Source organism: Miscanthus floridulus, chromosome 4 (genome assembly GCF_019320115.1).
Source record: "Miscanthus floridulus cultivar M001 chromosome 4, ASM1932011v1, whole genome shotgun sequence".
NCBI classification, from domain to species: Eukaryota; Viridiplantae; Streptophyta; class Magnoliopsida; order Poales; family Poaceae; genus Miscanthus; species Miscanthus floridulus.
The window spans coordinates 15,047,718-15,071,202 of NC_089583.1; the positions used below are offsets into that span (position 1 = coordinate 15,047,718).

At 43.0% G+C, this 23,485-nt stretch overlaps 1 pseudogene; it reads left to right on the plus strand.

The window, feature by feature from the left end:
- LOC136548098 (D-amino-acid transaminase, chloroplastic-like) overlaps window positions 1–6,964 on the plus strand; it is a 39,832-nt pseudogene extending 32,868 nt beyond the window's left edge.
- The last annotated feature ends 16,521 nt before the right edge of the window (window positions 6,965–23,485 follow it).

Consider the following 23,485-nt stretch of genomic DNA (forward strand, 5'->3'; position numbering starts at 1 on the left):
TTAAATGTGTTTCCTTAGGATTAGCTTGAAATCTAGCACACATACACACACTAAATATGATGTCGGGCCTAGATGCGGTTAAATATAACAAGCTACCAATCATGGAATGGTAGAGAGTTTGATCAACCGGGTTACCTCCCTCATCTAGGTCGAGATGTCCATTGGTAGGCATTGGTGTCTTGATTGGCTTACATTCATCCATCTTGAATCTCTTGAGAAGATCTTTTGTGTATTTCTCTTGAGAGATGAAGATGCCTTCTTTCATTTGCTTGACTTGAAAACCAAGAAAGAATGTAAGCTCACCAATCATTGACATCTCGAACTCCTTCGATATCAATTCACCAAATTCTTTGCATGAGTCTTCATTTGATGATCCAAAGATGATATCATCAACATATACTTGACAAATGAAGATATGCCCATCAAGCTTCTTGGTGAATAGTGTGGTGTCGACCTTCCCAATGGTGAAGCCCTTCTCAATGAGGAAGTCCCGAAGGCGCTCATACCAAGCTCTTGGGGCTTGCTTAAGCCCATATAGTGCCTTGGACAACCTATAAACATGATTAGGATATCTAGGGTCTTCAAACTCGGGAGGTTGATCAATATAGACTAGTTCATTAATAAAGCCATTTAAAATGCACTTTTCACATCCATTTGATATAGTTTCATTTCATGATGTGATGCATATGCAAGTAGGATACGGATGGCTTCTAATCTTGCAACCAGTGCAAGGGTCTCTCCAAAATCCAAACCTTCAACTTGGGAGAACCCCTTTGCAACTAGTCTTGCCTTGTTCCTCACAACAATGCCTTGATCATCTTGCTTGTTGCGGAACACCCACTTTGTTCCAATGACTCTTGCACCTTTTGGTCACTCTTCAAGAGTCCAAACTTCATTGCGAGTGAAGTTGTTCAACTCTTCATGCATGGCATTGATCCAATCCAGATCTTTAAGAGCTTCTTCTACCTTGGTAGGCTCATAGCAAGAGACAAAAGAGTGATGAGCAATAAATGAAGTAAGTTTTTGAGATCGGGTCATTACACCCTTTGATGGACTCCCTATGATGAGATCTTGTGGATGATCTTGTAGAAGAGGTCTATTTCTTCTATTGACCACTTGAGGAGGAGGTTGTGGAGCATCAACATCTTGTGCTTGTACCACCATTTGCTCATGGGAGATATGAGTATCTTCATTTTCTACTCTCCCATCTTTTTCACCATCTTGTGGCACACTTGATGAAGAAGGTTGATCAATGACTTGTACATCATCTTTTGGCTTGATGTCTCCCATCGGAATATTCTTCATAGCCTCCCTCAATGGTTCATCACCTACATCATCAAGATTCTCATGTGCTCCTTGGGAGCCGTTAGATTCATCAAATTCCACATCATATGTTTCTTCAACCAAGCCGGTGGCATGATTAAATACTCTATATGCTTTGGACTTCGATGCATAACCAACAAGAAAACCAATATCACAACGTCTTTGGAACTTCCCTAGGTGTTGCCGCTTCTTGTAGATGTAGCATTTGTAACCAAACACCCTAAAGAAGGAGACGTCTGGCTTCTTCCCATTGAGCAACTCATAAGGTGTCTTGCCAAGGAACTTTTGAAGGAATAGGCGGTTGGATGCATAACATGCGGTGTTGATTGCTTCCGCCCATAGAGCTTCAGGGGTGTTGTACTCATCAAGCATAGTTCTTGCAAGAGTGATCAATGTCTGGTTCTTCCTCTCTACTACACCATTTTGTTGAGGAGTATAAGTTGTAGAGACTTCATGTTTGATTCCAACTTCATTAGAATAGGCTTCAATGTTTGTGTTGTCAAATTCTTTGCCATTGTCACTTCTTATCTTCTTGAGCTTCACTTCAAATTCATTTTGAGCTCTCTTGGCAAACTTCTTGAAACAAGATGCAACTTTGGATTTGTCATGAAGGAAGAATACCCATGTATACCTTGAATAGTCATCAACAATCACAAGACAATAGAGATTCCCTCCCAAACTCTTGTATGTTGTTGGTCCAAATAAATCCATGTGTAGGAGTTCTAGCACTCTTGTGGTTGACATGAAAGCTTTGGTTGGATGAGTATTTGTAACTTGCTTGCCGGCTTGACATGCACTACAAAGCTTGTCCTTTTCAAACTTCACATCCTTCAACCCTCTCACCAAATCATTCTTCATAAGCTTCTTGAGTGAGCTCATCCCAACATGAGCAAGTCTTCTATGCCATAGCCACCCAAGTGTTGTTTTGGTGAATAGGCAAGTCTTCAAATTTGCATCTTCGAAGGTGAAGTCCACTAGATATAAGTTGTATCTAAATCCATTGAATATCACTTGATTGTCATCTACCTTGGATACAACAACCTCCTTCTCGGTGAACAAGCATTGGAAGCCAAGATCACATAATTGTCCAACAGACAGCAAGTTGAAGCTCAATGAAGCAACATATAGTACATTGGAGATGGAATGATCATTTGATATTGCCACTTTACCCAATCCTTTAACCTTGCCCTTTGAATTATCTCCAAATGTTATTTTCTCTTGTCCATCTACCTCTTTATCTAGTGAGGTGAACATACGAGGATCACCGGTCATATGTTGAGTGCAACCACTATCAATAACCCAATGACTTCCACCGGTCTTGTAGTTCACCTACACATAAGAGATTCAAGCTTTAGGAACCCAAACTTGTTGAGGGCCCTTCACCTTCTTAACAAGTGACTTAGCCACCCAAATCTTCTTAGGCCTATTCTTGTTAGGGGGTCCTAAGAACATGACTTTCATCTTTCCACTAGAATCCTTTCTAAGCATGTAGTGAGCATTGAAAGCAAAGGGTCTAGCATGCTTGGGCAAGGGTTGTGGCGGTAGAGTTTGGCACTCATGAGCAAAGTGGCCTACTTGTCCACACTCAAAACATCTCTTTGGCTTTGGCTTCGGCTTTGATTGTTGTTGTTGAACTTGAGCCTTCTTCTTCTCTACACTTGCCACATATCCAATGCCACTTCTATCCATCTTCATGACGGTGTTCATGAGTAGCTCACTTTGGAGATGCTTGCCTCTTGCAAACTTGCTCAATCCCACCTTGAGATGCTCTTTCTCCATCTTGAGCTTCTTGTTCTATTCCTTGAGAACATCATTGTTCTTCTCTTCCTTGAGCTTCTTGTTTTCTTCTTTGAGCTTCTCATTCTCAAGGATCAACTCTTCATCATGATCATGAGTTTCTAGCATAATGGCATTGTGGCTTTTGATCTCTTCAAGATCTTTCTTGAGCTTCTCATTATCACTCTTGAGCTTGACATATTCATCATAGTCATTGCACTCAACCACTTGCTTGCCTTTGCCACTAGATCCTTGCTCAATGCTCTCATCAATTAAATCATCACATGATGTAGCTATATCAATCTTAACAACATGGTTAGTAGCATCATGTGGCTCATTTGGTAAAAATTCTTGAGCAATAACAAGAGTATCATGATTGATCTTAAGAGTAGTGTATTCATCTTTTAGCTTGTTGTGGCTAGTGATGAGCTCATTGTGCACCCACTTAAGTTTATCATGTTTATCTTTAAGCTCTTTCTTAGAAGATTTGAGCTCCTTGAGTTTGGATGATATAGAATCATTTGTTTCTTTGAGCTCAACATTAGCCTTTTCCAATGTATCACATTTTGCTAAAAGTGAATCATTTTTAGCATCAAGCTTTTCATTTTTAGCTCTACTCTTTCTAATGATCTTAGTGTATTTTCTTAGTATTTTGACAAGATCATCATATGCAGGTGAATCATCATCATCGCTATCGCTATCACTATCATCATCACTAGCATGTTCATCATCACTACTATCACCATCATTTGATACCTTGCGTTCACCCTTGGCCATAAGGCATAGGTGTGTAGAGGATGATAGCGATGGTGGCGGTGAAGATGAAGGATCAATAGCAATGGCGGCCACCTTCTCATTGTCACTATCATCATCGGATGATCCACTTGATGAATCAATGTCTGTGAGCCAATCACCGACGATGTAGGCCTTTCCACTCTTCTCCTTCTTGTGGAAGTCTCTCTTTTTGCCATCTCTCTTCTTGTATGGCTTGTTCTTCTTCTTCTCATCTTCATCTTCATTGCTTGAGTCATCTTTCTTGCCCTTGTTCTTGTTCTTGAACTTGTCTTTCTTGGGCTTTGTGCATTGATGAGCGAGATGGCTAAGTTTGCCACAATTGTAGCAATCCATCTCAGAGATTGGCTTTCTTCTTGAGCTTGTGAAGAACTTCTTCTTCTTCTTGCCATCGAACTTGATGCCACTCTTGTTGAGCTTCTTTAGCATCTTGGTGGTCTTCTTCACCATGAGAGCAAGGCTTTCATCATCAACTTCATCTTCACTTGAGCTTTCATACTTAAGTCTTGCCTTGCCCTTCTCTTGGCTAGCTTTGAATGCTAAGTCTTTGTCTTTCTTCTTGTTAGAGGATGAGCCATCTTATGGCGTGATGTGCATGTACATCTCATGAGCATTGATCTTTCCTAAGATTTGTGTCGGTGTAGTGGCGGAAAGATCACCTTGATGTAGCACGGTCACAATATGCCCATATTTGTCAATGGGGAGGACACTCAAGATCTTTCTCACAACGTCGGATGGTGATATTTGAGTAAGTCCAAGCCCATTGACTTCCTCTACAAGAACATTTAAACATGAATACATCTCATTAGCACATTCTTTGGGAAACATCTCAAATAAATTTAACTTTTTGATTACAAGATGATAGCGTTCCTCATGCTCACTCTTGGTTCCCTCATGGAGCGCACAAATGTCCGACCATAGTGCATGGGCGTCTTTGTGGTTCCTTACGTGGTTGAACACATCTTTGCAAAGGCCTCTAAAGATGGTGTTTCGAGCCTTTGCATTCCATTTTTCATAATTAACCTCATCGCCTTGTAAGTTAGTAGCATCCCAAGGTTTTGGGAAGCCTTGTGAGGCGGCTCTAAGAATATCAACGTCTAGAGCTTCCAAGTACGCCTCCATGCGGATTTTTCTATATGGAAAGTCATCTCCCTCAAAGATAGGAGGAGGTCCATCCCTGTGAGACATCTTGCTCTAAGCGATTAAGCTTAAAAACGTGAGCATGAGGCTCTGATACCAATTGAAAGGATCAAGATGCCCAAGAGGGGGGGGTGAATTGGGCTAATTCTAAATTTTCTTGCAATAATCAAATCCGACGGTTAGCCCAATTAACCCCTTGTGTCTAGAAAAGTGTTTCTATTTATCTAACGCACAAAGGACTTGCAACCTATGTTCCAAACTTACTCTAGCATGGCAATTCTATGAATGTAAGAACAAGTATTGAATTGCTCAAAGTAAATGCTCAAAGTAAATAGAGAGAGAGGAACACGGCGATGTTTTGCCGAGGTATCGGAGAGTCGCCACTCTCCACTAGTCCTCGTTGGAGCACCCGTGCAAGGGTGTAGCTCCCCCTTGATCCGCGCAAGGATCAAGTGCTCTCTACGGGTTGATTCTTCGACACTCCATCGCGGCGAATCACCCAAAGCCGCTCACAACTTGAGTTGGGTCACCCACAAGCTCCGCCGGGTGATCACCAAGCTCCTAATCACCACCAAGCCGTCTAGGTGATGGCGATCACCAAGAGTAACAAGCACGAACTCTCACTTGACCACGCGAAGCCTAATGAGAAGATGGATGCACACTTTGCTAGTCTTGATTCACTAATGAGGCTACTCTCTTGGATTCTCAAATCTCAATCACCTCACTAGGACCTTGCTCTTCTTGGCACTCACAAACGTGTTTTTCAGCTGTTGGAATGAGCAAAAGTGACTCCACACACGAGTGGAGCTTCTATTTATAAGGCAGCCTGACAAACGAACCGTTATGAGCTTCTGCGGGGTGACCGGACGCTCCGGTCATGTTGACCGGACGCTCCGGTCAGTTCAACCCACACACTAGTGATAAAGTGTTGACCGGACGCAGTCAGGGTCCGATCACCACTGACCGGACGTATCCGGTCACATTAAACCCTCACTGTAACCTTACTGTACTCGACCGGACGCTGAACCCCCAGGGTCTGGTCAGTACTGACCGGACGCATCCAGTCACAGATTCCCTTCTCTGGAACCTTGCTGGAGTCGACCGGACGCTGCCTCTCAGTGTTCGGTCACTTGACCACTCCAGCGTCCGGTCTCACCGAACACAATCACCTTGATCAAATGTACTGACCGGACCCTAGCGGCCAGCGTCCGGTCGCACCGGAGCCAGCATCCGGTCAGCATTTGACCCTCCATTCACTTCCAACTCTCGATCATATGTGAATGAAGTTTGCTCCAAAGGATCTTAGGCATTCGTAGGAGCTACCTAGTGTTAGTTTTAACAAGTGTACACCACACCTAACTCACTAGAATCATCTAGGTCAAGCTACCCGTCCATACCCCCCTTAATAGTACCACCAAAGGAAAAACAAAGTCCTAAACTACTCTAAGTGTCTCTCCAACTCCAATCGACACTTAGAACTAGTCATCCTTAACCTTGTCGTCCATCCTTTGAAAACCGAAACGATTTCCATCGTAGGGGCATGACCACCTCGATTGCCCAATCGATCTCCATTACCATGACCTAACTTAATTGCCTCTACAAAACACACGTTAGTCATAGTAATCTTGTATTGACATTAATCACCGAAATCCAACTAGGGGCCTAGATGCTTTCAATAATGATGCGTGGTGGTGCAGGGAAGATTGGGTAGCTGATGCAGGCGCTGTCTGATCTGCTGTGGGAGGACATGAAGTCTGGTCCTATCAGGATATATCGCCGTTCCATACAAGCAGCAGCAAGCCACCTTTTTCCCTTCCCGTATATGTACAATGAAATGCAATCCCGGTCGTTCGTTACAATTTACAAGAAGCTAAACCTGAACGGTTGTGACTTAAGTGCCGTGGACGCCGCCGACTCGGCCGTGGAAACGTAGGAGCTCGCCGCGGACCCGTACTCGTCATCGTCTGGCGCTGGCGTTGGCGCTCCAATGGACGCGAGGAGGAGGCGCGTGCAGGGTGCCGCGACACGAGGAAGTTGGCGCCATGCACCTTAATATTATTTTTATTTTGATTTTAGTCATACCCGCTAGATCGAAAATATTATTGTAGGAATATGTTATTTAATATAAGAGTGCGAGATTTTCAAATTTGTGATATTCAAAATTAAAAAATATTGCAAATAATTTAAATACAAATTAGTGCGGTAAAAAATGGTCAATGACAATCAGTTTGGTGCCAAAACACTCAGCCAGGGAATGACACATGGGAAAACAGAACTTTATTTCATTTCTCTAGCCTAAGGGCATTTAAGTCTTTTCTCAATGCCGTTAGTGAAAGTGCAATCAAGCCCTAATTGTGGGTTTTGGTGTTAATGACCACGGAGAACTAATGAGATTTATCAAGATGACAAGTTGGGAATTCATGTTCGAGGATGCTACACGAAATAGAGGAGCCCCCAATTACAAATGTAAATGGCTTCAAAATCAAAGCATGTTTAATTTTTTTATATTTTGAATTTAAGTATAGGAAAAGTTGTACTATAAAGGGGGACACAATGCTTAAGCTAATATGTTCTACCAAGTACTCAAACATACATATGCATCCTCAGATTCACAGCCAAGACAGTCTATACTTCACTCTTACCCTTGTTGTCTTGCGTGGTGCAACACTGCCGCACTTGAAGAGAGGCACTGCCGCACTTAAGCCGCGGCACTGCCGCGACTCAAGTAACCGTTGGGGGCTGGGGGGGTATTTATACCCTTCTCCTTCCTTTCCAACGGCTCACTGCCTCTTCTTCCTCAGTCTAGCTCATCCAAGACAGAAAGGAGCCACTCTCTCTCTTCCTCCATTGTTGACCTTAATCCCCCAAGCAAATCCATTGATTTCTCCATCAATCTTTGAGGGAAAAGGGTCCAAAACTCGATTAGAGAGCAACTCCATTGATTCCCCAACTCTAAAGGGCACTTGGTTTACGTTTTGGCGGGCGGTTGTGTTTGTTACTCTTGGAGCTTGGCTCCTAGCCAGCTAGAGCGTTGCTCGTGGAGCTTTCTAACTTGTGTGGCAGCACCAGGAGGTTTGTAACCATCTCTAGAAGTTAGTAAACTCATCTCTTAATTTGAGAACGAGGAAGGGTTGGAAAGCCCTAAGCCTTAGTGACTAACCTCAACAACGTGGAGGTAGGCAAGTCTTGGTGGCGAGCCGAACCACGGGATAAATCATTGTGTCATTTATGCTTAATTTACATTACTTGCATAACATATTGTGGTTGAGGTGATTTCTAGGGTTTCTAGTCGATCTACTTGTGTGTGGTGTTTCTACCATTTCTAGCTCTTGATCTGTGATTGTCATACCTGCAGTAAGCTAGAAAATTTCTCCGATTTAAGTTTTCGTTCATGGATTTTGAACTGTGACTCGAAGTTGTCTGTAGGTGCGGCAGTGCTGCTGTTCTAGCCAGGCAGTGCCGCAGTCTAGCAGTGCCGCCCTCTAGAGCGGCAGTGCCGCAGGGCGAATTTGATAAAAGTTTAAATGTTTGTTTTGATAGGCCTATTCAACCCCTCTCTAGGCCAACCAGAGATCCTACAGTTAGCCACCGTTAGCACCTAAAGTGGACGAAATGGCATGTGAGACAAAGAAGTTAAACCTACTGGCATCTAGGTGCGATCAAAATTTTTAGCGGCCTATAGATCAGGACCATCTTTTATAATGGCATACAGGTCAAAGACTCTTGCATATATATGCATGTTGCAATCATATGTTTCAAGTGTTTCAGATATTTCATACGTCTATTACAAGTGTTTCATCAGGATTTTGCATATGTTTGCAATGATTTTCAAGTGTTTTTAGTTGTTTTTGCAAGTATTTTAGACTCATATTTTACGTGTTTCATCTGTCTTCTTTTGTATGTTTGCAACTGTTACATATGGATGTTTTAAAAGTAGATCGGGTGTTGCATATGTGATGCACGTGGGAAGCGACTAGCGACGCGGGTGACATCCAGGATGGCACAGGCTCGCAATTGTGTCGCTCGCTCGCAAGCCCGACGTGCTGGGGTGCTGCTCGCTCATTGAGCGGGTACCCTCCGACACTAGCGCCCCAGCTCGGACGTTCGGGCGCTAGCAAGTCCATTTATTATACTAGTAACATTGAAACTTTTTTACAGTAATAACTCTACTATTACGCCCATCACCATTAGTTTTTTTGACAAGTTAACAAAAACTTAAGCAAATTAAATTCCAATTCTACTACCATAAATTCCACATTCTTTGCAAGTCCATTGGCTCATTTCTGGTTGGCCACTCTATCTAATAATCATTTTAGTAAAAAATGATGACAAAAGCTGCTCTAACCAATTAAATGGTTTCTTTGACATCTATGTGGATATATAATATAGCATTGGAGAGTATGTATCATTACTTAGAATATTTGGGTCCATTGGGGAATTTCATGTATTAGTCTTTTTCTAGCGTGATATGTATTTAGTTGAAAACCTAATGTTAAGATATATATATAAACTATCGGGTTCATAAACCCGAGGTCCCTCATGGACTGGCATCCTAGCAAAGGCTCGGCCCAGCAGACGAACGCTATGAATGACACGCAGCTCTTGGGCCGGCCCAAGTACCTAAACGATAGACCAGAACGGCGGTCCAAATCTCTGACCGAAAGGCCTGGCCGAGGAGGAACGACACCCGCTTCAGACTCTAGCCCGCCTCTCCGACCAGAGAGCTCGCTTCGGTATTCAGCCCACCTCCGGACGACCTATCCGACCTGAAGGCTTGGCCCAACACCACTTCCGACTTCGACCCGCTTCTCCGACCAGGGATGCGCCGAACCCCTGCTTACAACTCCGCTCCGGCTTACACAATTAGAGCTGACTGGGACCAACCGACCGGAGATGCCCACTCGGTAGCGACCGGGAAACAAGCGAAGAAGGTAAGACAGGGCACCCAAGTGAACTGCAATACCAAGGACCGTACCCTGTACACCTATAGGACTGTACCCTGCGACCTCCCTGGCATGGCAGAGCCCAAGCAGGGTTGTAGGCGCCGACATTTTCCCCTACAGTGTTGTGGGCGCCATAAATCCCATACCAGACAAATACAGTAAGGCTCCCCCATGTGCCTCTGAGGCATCGACAGTGTTGTGTGCGCCGCCATTTACCATAGCAAGGGAACATGATAAAACCCCTCACATGCCTCTAGGCATCAACAGCATAGCAGGTATCGACATCTGTCATACCTGAAGAAGACTACGCAACCTCCCACGTGCATCTAACATTCAACAGAATTATGGGCGCCTACCATCGTCTTATACCCGCCGCCGTGGGCAGCAAGACTGAAGCAGCGAACGTACTCCATCCCTCTCACTTGTAAAGCCATCCCCTTCATCTATAAAAGGGGATGCGCTCTCTTCCAACAGATAAGTTGATTCAGATCGATCAAGTTCACTAGTACACAACAACAGAACCACCAAGTTCAAACCATGAGCATATGCTCGAACACTTAGCACAAAGTGGAGCTCCCGTCGCTCTCGGTCCCTCTGACCAGAGTCTGACCGGACCTCTTGTACCCCATCTTTCTCCTTCTCATTTGTTACCCCACTGCAAACTTCGAGCACCTAGGCTCAGGAATAAAGTCACCGACCGACTCGAACTGGACATAGGGCACATTGCCTGAACCAGTATAAACTCTGTGTCATTGAGTGCTAGGCCACCTCCGATCACAACGTACGTCAAAACTATAAATATTTACATGTTGGTCACTTTCTGCACCGACATAAACTCTTATTGTATCCTTTTCGGTGGCTTCATGAATCTGTAGTTTAACTTTTGACTTTTAATTAAGTTGTAATTTTTGAATTGTTAAGTAGAAATTCTAGTATTCTATATCCTTTATTCAAAAAATATTTTTCATTAAAAGTTTTGGTCCCAGTAGCATCGTTTTCCACATGTTAAGTTAGAGCATCTCTAAGAGTTCCTTAAACCTCCTCCTAATCCTAAGTTTTTAGAAAGATCCACAAAAAATCCATCTCCAACAACTCCTAATATAATCTCCTAATATTTTAGGAGTTGGAAAAAACCCCCCTCATTCGCGTAACTTTACGTGCCGCAGCCTCGCGCGTATCCTTCGACTCCCGCTCGGTTTCCTTTGCCTCTACTCCCTCCGGATCCTCCCTTGCCGGCCGCGAGCATATTTGCCCCATCCCCGGCGGCGGCGTGGTCCTATCCCAGCGGTGGCGCGTCCTATCCCGACGGCGGCGCCTGCTCCGGTCGCTCAGACGAGGCTCCAATGGCACGACAGGCGACTGGTGTTCCCTCCCTCGCTCCTTCCCTTCCTCCTTCGCTGCCGGCGAGCGCGGGAGCCCCGGCCAGCGAGCGCGGGTAGCCACGGTCTGCGCGGCGCGGCGAATCGCTCGGGACTCAGGGCCCAGCCCTAGCGGCAGGCGCGACCGCAAATCCAGCACAGAGGACGCCGCGGCCTACTGCCCCTTCATCCCTAGCAAAGCATGTTGCCTCCCGCATGCCCTCGCCTCACCTTCGCAGCCCCGTTGCCCCTCCTCCTTCGGCAAACCCGGCCACCGCCCACACGACGCGCCTCAGCTCCGCCCCCACGCCTCCTAGGCCGACACGGCGTGGATAGGCTCGGTTGGAGAGCGCGGCACGGCCAGCACCGACCGGCGAGCTCAGCACGGCCAGCCCCGGCCAACGAGCACGGCACGGCCAACCCCCGGGGGCGAGCGCGGCCTGCCCCAGCGAGTGAGTGTGGCATCCCTGCTGTCGAGAGGAGGAAGATGCATGTTGCTGTCTATGACACGTGGGGTCCGCCTGGAAGTGAGAGGAGGAAGATGCATGGAAAAGAAAAAAAGCCGCAACATAATTCATGTGGGCCCCAAATTTGATTTTTAGATGTCATTTATTAGAAACTCTTGGAGATGACCTTCTTTTTTCCTCCCCGAATCTTTTTAGGAGTTGCCAAACTACAAGTTTTTAGGAGAAAAAAATAGGAAACTCTTGGAGATGCTCTTAGAAACTCAGCTTGCACCTTGGCGTTGAGCATGTTGAATTTGCTATATCACAGGATTATATGTGTATTATTGTTTTATATATAGGGTGCTCAAATCAAATTACTAATATTTAAAATAACTATTCTTATTGACCTCTATAGATTTTTTATCCCCAAGATTAGGTGAAACTACTGTGTTTATTGTATCTTTTATTAACTCTTATTTTGTCACTTTTTAAAATAAAGATTTTAAATTGTAGAGTGTGTTCTTAAATACTACAATAACATAAGAAATCATTTAAAACCTACACCATGACGCTTAAGAGAAGTGATAGAGCTTGAATTGAGATCGCACTTTTTGTGATAGAAGATGCTGATAATTTGGATGTAAATTTAAGGTGATATTTAGTTCTTGTAGTAATGAGATGAAAATGAGGTTACCGAATTATCTATCATAATAGGAGGACGTGGGTAATTAGATACAAATTTAGATCTATTTTAGATCATGTGTTTCTTAATGACATAGGGGTACCTTAAATTAAATATAGAACCATTGATTACTTTATATTTTAAATTATATTTCATAATGACAAAGCTAGGCAATTTAGATGCAATGTTAGGAGGTTATTTTGAATTATGTTTCATAATAGCAAAAGGTTAGTAATTTAGTGCAAATTTAGGTGGTTATTCTGAATTTTTTTTTTGTAATGGCAGACATGGATAGTTTATAAACTGATTTTGAATTATCTTTTATAATCGTAGATGTGGGTAATTTAGATGCAAAAGTAGAGGATTACTTTATGTATTTTTCATAATGACAGATGTGGGTATTTTTTCATTAAATATAATAGATCTAATGTCTATTATGGGTGATGATGATTAGAGTCTACTAAATTAAAGGCTAGAAGTTTCTGGCTACTGTGAGAATTTCTAGGATTTATTTTTTCTTAGCGTATCTAATGAGAATTAATGTGATATGTCCATCGGGACCTCTGCAACCTATAAATCAAGTGCTAGCTATTCAAGCACGGTACATTTTTTCCCCTCATGACTACTAATCACTTGATGATTGATGAACCATCTATATATGAATTACCTTCTCTCTGGCAGCAGCATGTATTGCCTGTTTGAACAAAGACATGCCTACTTCATTGAAGTGAAACTTTTTCATGACAGAGCAACACTTTGCATCCAGAGTTCTGCTTCTTCAGAATTTGGTCTATATGCGCAGGTACGAATTCTCCTTGCACATCCTGCAAGGTTTTTTGTTACAATTGTGTAATAATTTCAGTTCCAAAGAGAATGACTGCACTCGATGTGGTTAGAAACGCTTTTCATGTTATAATAATTAAGTGAGATAAATTTTAAAAAATAGCCTTACACAAACCTCCATCTACCTCGGTTCAGTATCAGCAAGCATGTAAGTGCTGCGCGACTCATTGCTTCTCTTTTTGTAAACACTCGTCTGCCTATGTAATGGGAAACCAATCAGCTGGATGAAATGGAATTTTCAAGAGCACCTCAACTACCTCGACCATGTATTCAGGGAAAGTGTCCTCCACAATCTAGGCCTGGGCCTTCATAGAATAGCAATCCATTTTAGCGTTAACAAAGGCACAGTGCCTGTTGTAAAGTTTGGATCTAGAGTTAGAACCAAGTTCAATATATAGATATCAACAACTTTGTTGACAAGAGTGAGATCTATAATATGTCCCTCCCTATAATTGTCAACCTATCAAATCAAGGGATTCCACAATCCAAAAATATATATTGTTACTTACAATCTAAAATTATTCTTTGGGTGGAGATGTAAGGCACAATGAAAATAGATCACAATTATAACACCCCAAAATTTGCCACTTTTGAAAATAGAGTTAAAATGATTTATTTGTGAATTTTTGTGCTCATGAAAACATAGGAAAATAAAAATTTTCATGAATTTAAAATCTATCATAAGGTGAAAACATGTTTGTTGCATTCATGTCGGTCGCACCTCGTGTTTCTATGTGCAAAATGTGTGTTTTTATACATTTAGGAGACGAATATCTATCTCTAGGAATTTTTTAGCTTCTTTCTAGAATTTAATTCCTACCTCCTTCACCTTAATCTTTATGTTCCAAGTTCCAAACAATATTTTTATGAGCTCCAAATACTTTATTTGGGTTCATCATGTTCCAAAGTGTCTCTGAGAATTTTTCTCAAATTTTCGGAGGTCTCGGAGTATTTTTCTTGGCTTAAATATCAATTCTAGACTTTTCTAGAATTATTTTATCCATGAAATTAATTAATTTCGAAAATAATAAATTTCTCATTTTTTCCAATGCTCAAAGCTCATGTGCAATAATCTTAATAAATCCTAAAGGCCCATGCATTTATTTACTAATGGGGTTTAATGATTATTTAGGCCCATTAGTAAATGTGGAGGGGTAACATCAATTAGTACTATATCGCTAGTTGACGTGGATGTAGGGAGTTTTTCTTTCTATATATATCAACCAACCCCTTGGGCAAAGCACACCAAAACTATTGTATGCGGAGCCCCTAGTTTGGAAAATCTCTCGTGTAGTAAATTATATTTTTCCCTTCTTCCCTCGCCGTTGTCGTCACCCTCACCGTCGCCGTCGCCGTCGCTGTCGCCGCCGCACGCCACTGCCATCACAAAGTACCTCTCTTCGTTCTCTACATCTTAGCATCCTTAATTGTATCAATCCGTTATATGACCCATTCCCTTGTTTTTCTCTATTTTCCGATGAGAATTCTGGCGAACTCCATTGGTGTGCACTGTGCTTATTTGTTTTCTGGCCATCTTCTCAGTTGCTCGTTGGCTGTTTTCTTGTTGTCCTCAAGCTCGCCCATAACCACCACCGTCTCGCCCTTGCTGCTCGGCGAGACCGGCAAGAGGCTTCTGCAGCCCTGTGCAAGCCGCCGCACCACCACGGTCACTTATCGTTGCCCGATTTATCGCTCGGCGTTCATCCATCACTCGAGGTGAGAATATTACTACCTTCCCTATCCTTGTTCCGTTTTAGATCGCATCTATATGTCTCTTGTGCCCTCTGTAACATCATCGCTTAGTTTCCTTTTTTCTCTGCATATCTATGGGTGCTCCCCGTTCCCCGTTTTTTTTTGCCGAGCTACCATGGCCAAAAGTCTGCCGGCGTACATCCACCGTCCCAAGAAAGCCATAATCAGCGCCACAAGTTTCATCTTGTCTTGGCTCGATCGAGTGTCGATCTGTGCCAAGCAAGCTGTTCATCCATCCATATGCTGCTGCTTTCGGATCACCGAGCCAGAGCAGTCATGCGTGCTTCTTGCTAGCTTGATGATGTCATCATCACGTCACCCACACATTATGGTCGTTTTCTTATAGAAAAACAAATCCAATAATACTATAGAAATACACCACTTATAATCAGCGATGGATCCCCACCGTTTCTTCGTTCTAACTCTGATTTGATCCACTACTAGAGAACAGACTTTAGAACGATGTCCCAATTTGGCATTAGCCTCGGCATTTTTTTGCCCCCGGGACTAAAGGTCCCTACCCAACGGTCGTCCGCGGGGCAGGGATCTTTAGTCCCGGCTGGTATTACCAACCGGGACTAAAGGTACCTTTAGTCCCGGTTGGTAATACCAGCTGGGATTAAGCTTTTAGTCCTGGTTTGGGTGATGCCCCGGGAATAAATATTAATCTTTAGTCCCGGTTTTGCCCCCTAACCAGAACTAATTATCCCGGCCTATACACCAGCTCATTTCTTCCTCCCCGAGCCTGAGCCATTCCATTCAAACTCACTGTCTCTGTTCTTCAGCTTGCTGTTGTTCTTGCTCTCTCCCCCTCCATTGGTGTTGCTCTTCGATTTTGGAGGTAACAAACTTAATCCTCTTATGTTTTATCAGTAGCTTATCTCATTTTGCGATGTAGATGCATATGTAACTTTATATGTTGGACTTTATTATGATTTTATATGTCATTTTTAGCTCAAAATCACATAATGATTTGCATATATGTTTGGATAAACAAAAGTTAAATTAGTTCATCAAAATCACGCCTCGCTCGTCCTCGCTGGAGCACGCGCCATCCTCGTCCCCGGCGGCTTACGTGATCTTAGAATTAATTTTTCCATGAAATGAAAAACTTAGAAAATAGTTAGAAAACTGTAGAAAATCCGTACTAGTTGAACTTGCGGACCGTGTTCAGCTCGGCGAGCATGTTCTCTGCCGAGCGGTAATGGACGTCAAGGAGGAGCTTTGATTCTATGAGGGAGAGCGGCAACGGTCGTGGAAGACTGTGTTCCCTTTCTCGTAGAATCGGAGCTCTTCCTTGGCCAAGTATGGTGCCGTTCGGTGAAGAAATGCTCGCCGAGATGATCACGTAAGTAAGGTCAACTAGTACGGATGGTTATTTATTTAAAACATGTTTTTGAGCTAAAATTTGATGGATATTTGATAACTTCAGACCTACAAATGTCATCTACAAATGTTACTATCCTCGGCAACCTAAACGCCCGCGAGCTCGCCGATATCGAGCAGGTTACTTAGAATTATTTTTTCCATGAAATGAAATACTTAGAAATCATGCCTTTTATTTTTTAGAATTAAATTTTCCATGAAATGAAAAACTTAGAAAATAGTTAGAAAATTATAGAAAATCCGTACTAGTTGAACTTGCGGACCGTGTTCATTTCGGCAAGCATGTTCTCTGCCGAGCGGTAACGGACGTCAAGAAGGAGCTTTAATTCTACGAGGGAGAGCGGCAACGGTCGTGGAGGACCGTGTTGCCTTCCTCGTAGAATCAGAGCTCTTTTTTGGCCAAGTACGGTGCCGTCTGGTGGAGAAATGCTCGCCGAGATGATCACGTAAGCAAGATCACTAGTACAGATGGTTATTTATTGAAACATATTTTTGAGCTATGTGATTTCTATGTCATTTTTAGCTCAAAATCACATGATGATTTATAATAGTAAAATCACTTGATAGTTTGGTATTTTACTATTATACATAGTACATATTTCATGGTTTAGTTAGATAAATAAATAATTTTAGTTTTGTTTAAATATATTATTTTAGAAAATGTGAAATTTACACTAGTTTGCAAAAATAAGTATAGAAAGTAGATGACAACTGGTACTGGATCATCGGCCTCTCGTTCGATTGCGAAACGACTGAGGCCAGAACTCCCTCTCGTTATCTGCGGCAAGTGTAAGCAGAAGATTGTGATGGAGTACCGAGTCAAGAGACAGGGACCCAACAAGGGTCGTGTTTTCTACAAGTGCCCGGATCGTGATGTGAGTTTCTTACGCATTTGATTATTATGGCTAATTGACCTGTTTTTCTTGAATATTTTTGACTAAATATTTTTTTGGCTTTAATTTTAGTGGGAGGGCAATGGATGCGATGGTTGGTACTGGGAGGAAGATTATGCTACATACGTGCAGAATTCGGGTGCGCTTGAGGTAGTGGCTGCTGATGATGAGGCAGTGAGCCAGTAGGAGAAGCTTATTGATATTCAACAGACAAATGATTTGTCTGTTTTAGTTGCGTACGGTCACGAAATAATTATGTTACTGAAGTGCATTGTAGTTTTAGTTTGTTTAGTAATAGTTGGGATTGCTTACGTTGTAGCCAGGCTTAGTTAATTAATCAACCATGTGTGTGTCATCTATGTTGTGTAATAAAATACTTAATTATGTTCAAGGTTTTCATAATTTGTCGTGTAATGCAGATTATGTCACGCCATTGGATGTACAATGCCGATCGCAGCTGCCAAGACTTTATTGAGGACGTGCACTATTTCTTAGGTGTGGCCGAGGCAAATAAGTGGGATGGTTTCATGTGTTGTCCATGTGCCATATGTAAGAATTTAAAGGAATATTCAAGCTCAATGAGTCTTCATTCACATTTGCTTAAGTCAGGTTTCATGTCAAACTATATATGTTGGACTAAGCATGGAGAAAGCGGGGTCATGATGGAAGAAGGTGAAGGAGAAGATTTAGACATTGATGACATTATTGCTCAGTATGGTGCCTTCGATGATACTACAATGGAGGGAGATGAAGAAGAGGTAGCGGCAGAAGATGATCTCGGTGATGCTCTTGGCGATGCCATTCATGATGCACAACAAGAATGCGAAAGTGAAAAAGAGAAAGTTAAGTTCGAGCGCATGCTTGAGGATCATAGGAAGTTGCTATACCCGACGGCCGAAGAGGGGCAAAAAAAGCTGGGTACAACACTGGAATTCCTACAGTGGAAGGCAAAGAATGGTGTATCCGACAAGGCATTTGGGAATTTATTGAACCTCATAAAGAAGATGCTTCCGAAGCCAAATGAATTGCCCACCACTACATACGAAGCAAAAAAAGGTTGTCTGCCCTTTGGGATTAAAAATCCAGAAGATACATGCATGTCCTAAAGACTGCATCCTCTACCATGGCAATGAATACGAGAATTTGGATGAATGCCCGGTATGTAAAGCAGCGCAGTATAAGATCAGGCGCGATGATCCTGATGACGTCGAGGGTGAACAACATCCTAGAAAAAAAATCCCTGCCAAGGTTCATCCATCACTCGAGGTGAGAATATTACTACCTTCCCTATCCTTCAGGTGTTCCGTTTTAGATCGCATCTATATGTCTCTTGTGCCCTGTAACATCATCGCTTAGTTTCCTTTTTCTCTGCATATCTATGGGTGCTCCCCGTTCCCCTTTTTTTTCCGAGCTCCCATGGCCAAAAGTCAGCTGGCGTACATCCACCGTCCCAAGAAAGCCAGAATTAGCGCCACAAGTTTCATCTTGTCTTAGCTCGATCGAGTGTCGATCTGTGCCAAGCAAGCTGTTCATCCATCCATATGCTGCTGCTTTCGGATCACCGAGCCAGAGCAGTCATGCGTGCTTCTTGCTAGCTTGATAACGTCATCATCACGTCACCCACACATTATGGCCGTTTTCTTATAGAAAAACAAATCCAACAATATTATAGAAATACACCACTTATAATCAACTATGGATCCCCACCGTTTCTTTGTTCTAACTCCGATTTGATCCGTTTAACTTGCGTTAGGTTCGTATTTACGTTGTCTACATGTTTATACCACTTTTAGATATGTTTTCAACTTTTAAAATTCGAGATTAGATTTAATCTATTATTTTAATAAAAGAAATCTTGTTTATTTCATAACTTCTGCGTTTTAGTTCTGAATTGGCCCATTCAAGTTGTGTTAGATTCATTGTAACAAGATCTACGCGTTAGTAACCGTGGTTACCATGTCACTATTTCTGAAATTTCATGGTTTAAATTCTAATTTGAATAATAATTATACAACCGGGTTTTGTAAATAAAATATAATTTGTTTTACTTTAGTATTATAATTCAAACTTAAATATGACTTAAATTATATTATCTATACAATATCTTATATATGTTTTTTATATAATTAAAACACATGAAGCTAATAGTTTTATGAGTAGATCTTTCGGTAGATGCATTTTTTTCACCATAGCTCCGAATAGAGTGCTTTTCGTGTCTGTGTGCTCGTAGCGAGACGTAGATTCGTTTCACAAATTTTTCATCTTGATTTTATGTTTGGTGTACTATTCTAATTTAGATCTATTGTTTGCTTCGTGTATGATTGTATGGATGCTTGTGTGGTGATATATGGTTCAGTCAGTCGATAAGTTATACGTGGCGATCAAGAAGAAGAAGAACGTTGAAGATTAAAGTTTACTGAAGGATCGGTGTTTAAGGCAAGTATATCATGGGATTTTCCTTGTTGTCCTATACACCTTTAATCATTTAATTCATACTGCATGTGTCTACCTTGACTGTCACTAAGAATTTCCTAGTGCTTTGTTACCCTATACCTTGATACCTTTGGGTTATTGCATTGAGTAGTATGATGCTAGTGCTCAACTAAAGCCATGATCTTATAACTTGACTAATGTAATATGCAATAAACATTAAAAGAAGCTTTTTAGAAACATGAAACAAGGGGGCTAGAGCATTGGGCTGTTTTTATGGTGCTCTAGATTCATCTCTCTAAGGACTTATCTGTAAGTGATCATCTGGGACTTACAGTACAACTGTGAGGGCTATATGGCTCTGGCTTTAACTTAGTATGAGGACCTTTTCTAGCTTGTTAGTGGTTACCTTTGTGGCGCAAGAGGGGTGTGTTCCGGGTTGTTTATAGTGTGGCCTCTGTCCGTCAGTGTATAGGCTGCGCGTCATTGTGCCTGTCGAAAGGGGAGCCCTACATTCGCAGGCCACAGAAACCTAGCGGCCCTAACTTGTTAGACGAACCTTTGGAAGGCTTCATAGTGAACCCTGCCGACCTTCCTTGGTAGTGGGTCAAGAGGCTGATCACCTCGGGTGAAAGGGTAAATCATGACTCACAGTGAAAGTGTACAACCTCTGCAGAGTGTAAAACTGGTATACCAGCCGTGCTCACGGTCATGAGCGGCTTTGGAACCCTTACGGAATATATGATGGACACTAATGATATGGATGATGAAGATGCTCCCTAATGGTTAATTGTTTATGCTATTCATTATTCATGTTTACCTGATCATGTGTTTATGGGCTTGTGATAAACTTGTTGCTACTCGATTGCTAAAAGATGACTCATTAAAAACTAATCGTAGTTAACCAGTGTCAGCCTTTTGAGCCTCATGAACCCCGTGTTATATTTGTTGAGTACGACATGTACTTACGCTTGCTTCATTTTTAATTATTTGGATAAAAATCCCAGATGGGTATCAGATTATTAGAGTTTGGAGGAATTAGGCTTGTGATCAACCGGTCAGTTGTCCCTGTGGATTTGGAGTCTTCGCCTGAAGATCGGAGTTGTCTTTACGCTGTCTATACTCTGATGTTATAATCTTTATACTATTACGCTATGTATTTAAGCATTGTCTTTTGATATTACCTTTATTTATAGCTATATGTGAGATTTGACTTCCTGAGCTCACATATGGTGTGTATCTGGTTTTGTTCTTAAAACCGGGTGCGACAACAATCAAGGGGAAATACAGCTCATGCGAATCAACAAAAGGTTGAAAGGCATTAAGATCTAAGGAGATATGAGCAGGCCAGGACAGGAATCAAAGAAATCATAAGTTTGAATCACCACTATAGCACCTCCTCATCATTGCATTCATTCAGAACATCACCATGTCCATGTGGGAACTGTAATTATGCACACTGTATTGCATTTTTGCAGGACGAAACGATTTTATTTTTGCTTGCAACATACATCCCCATTCACTTGTGTTCGATATGATCCTATCCTGAAAACCATAGGCATAAAGCATAGGAAACAGAGACTGACCATAGTAGGAAGAAACTGAAACGGGAAAGTAGCAGGCATCATGCTGAACCACCTACAGGGCCATGCTGAAGTACGCTGCAAAAACCCCACGGTTTCATCGATTTGCTGAACAAACTTTGAGACATCATTAGATTTGCTTTGCCCAGGAAGATAAGCCTGTTGAACCTATGAAACAGCCTGCTAGATGGTTGGTGAGTTGTGGCGATTACTGTCTTCCCATCCTGCAGAAAAAATAACAAAATTAAATATGGACTGAACGGATGACATTTTATCCGGCATTACTTGTTACTTCCACATCACCTGCGCTATGTCATGAAGAAGCTGAACGATCCTTCGAGCTGTAGTTACATCCAGCCCAGATGTTGGCTCATGCAGAAACAGCAAAGATGGCTTGTTGCAATCTCAGTTCCAATGCAAACTCTTTTCCTTTGCCCCCCTGAGACCCCATGCCCATAGGAACGCACCAAACGGCAGGGCAGCAAGGCGACGGAGGCAGCTGGCACGAACTGGGGAGACGCGTGGAGGCCGCGCCGGCGAGACCAAAGGCGGAGGAAGCAAAGACACCGCGGAGCGGAAGCCGCGGCGCACCCGTGCGGTGGCCGCGGCCGCAGCCACGCAGCGGGCGGCGGCACGCGCCTGGGCGCAACGGCAGCACAGCAGCCCAAGGCACAGCGACGGCGGGACGGCACGAAGAGAACCGTACATGGTAGATTCAGGAGGCTTTTACCAACGTGCCATTATAAAAGTGGGTAATTATCTATAAGCCACTAAAAGTTGAGTTCTCACAGGTGCCACTGCTGTGAACTCTTTTGCCATCCACACCACTTCTGTCAGATTTGGCTCCAACGGTGTCAAACCGCGGTTGCGAAAAGTCGAAATTACCATCAGATCTGAATATGCAATTAATTTTTTTGGGTATCTTAATGACCTCAAATGAAAAAACTAAAAACTAGAAACTTGTAGATCTCGACAATATCTACAATTTTTATATAAAAATTATCTTCATTTAATTCTGTACAAAAATATAATTTGATATTATTAATGTCTTAGAAAAATCACATTTTTTGTACGGAATCAAATGAAGATAATTTTTATAAAAATATTTTAGATCTCAACGAGATCTACAACTTTCTAGTTTTGAGTTTTTTCATTTGAGATTATTAAGATGCTAAAAAAATTAATTGCATATTTAGACCTGAGGGTATTTTTGACTTTTCACATCCGCAGTTTGACACCGGTAGAGCCAAATCTGACAGAAGTGGAGTGGAGGGCAAAAGATTTCAGAGCAGTGGCACCTGTGAGAACTCAACTTTTTTTAATGGCTTGTAGGTAATTACAAACTTTTATAATGACACACAAGTAAAAGCCTCTAGATTTAGTGCACTAGAGTAAGGGGAGAGAGAGAGAGTGTGTGTGCGAGAGAGGGAGGCAGCAAACCAGCGAGCAGACAGACAGAGGAGGAGGCACGCGTACGACGTGCAGAGGCCACGCAGGGGAGCGAGGGACGGCCGGCGGGCGCGGCCACCAGCATTGCCCGCCAGCGCCGCGGCGTGCGGTGCAGCCTGCGCCGGGCACGCCACGACGGGGCTCTCCCGCGGCGCACCGTGCCAGGGGTGGCCACCGGCAGCACCGCCACGCGCAACGCGTGCAGACAGCCGCGGCGGGGCCCGGCGGGTGCACCACCACATCGAGAGAGAGAGAGGGAGAGGGAGAGGAAGGGGAAGGGGAGGCGCGAGCGGCGGAGGCGGCGTGGTGCGAGAGGAGGAGGGAAGCCGTGCAGTCGGGCGTGGGAGTTTTTTTTTTAAGAAGGGGAGGCACCAATTTATTGGACGCGAATTTGGGGCGACGTGGCTCAACCATGTCTACATGGAGGGAATTTCGGGCGACGTGGCTCGCTGTGCAATTAACGGGTGACGTGGCCGCTTCGAGGTGCCGGGGAGCAACATAGGTTTGGAGAGGTTAATACCGTGGATGTGCTGAGCGGCCGCCGAAGCTTGGGGCCTTAATAAGAAGAAATCGCTTGTAAACATGGGACCATGGAGACATAGCTTCTGTCCGCATATTAGTAACTCTGAACACGCACAAACTCTTTTTTTTCTATCTTTTTTTTTTGCGCATAATCACACACAAATTCA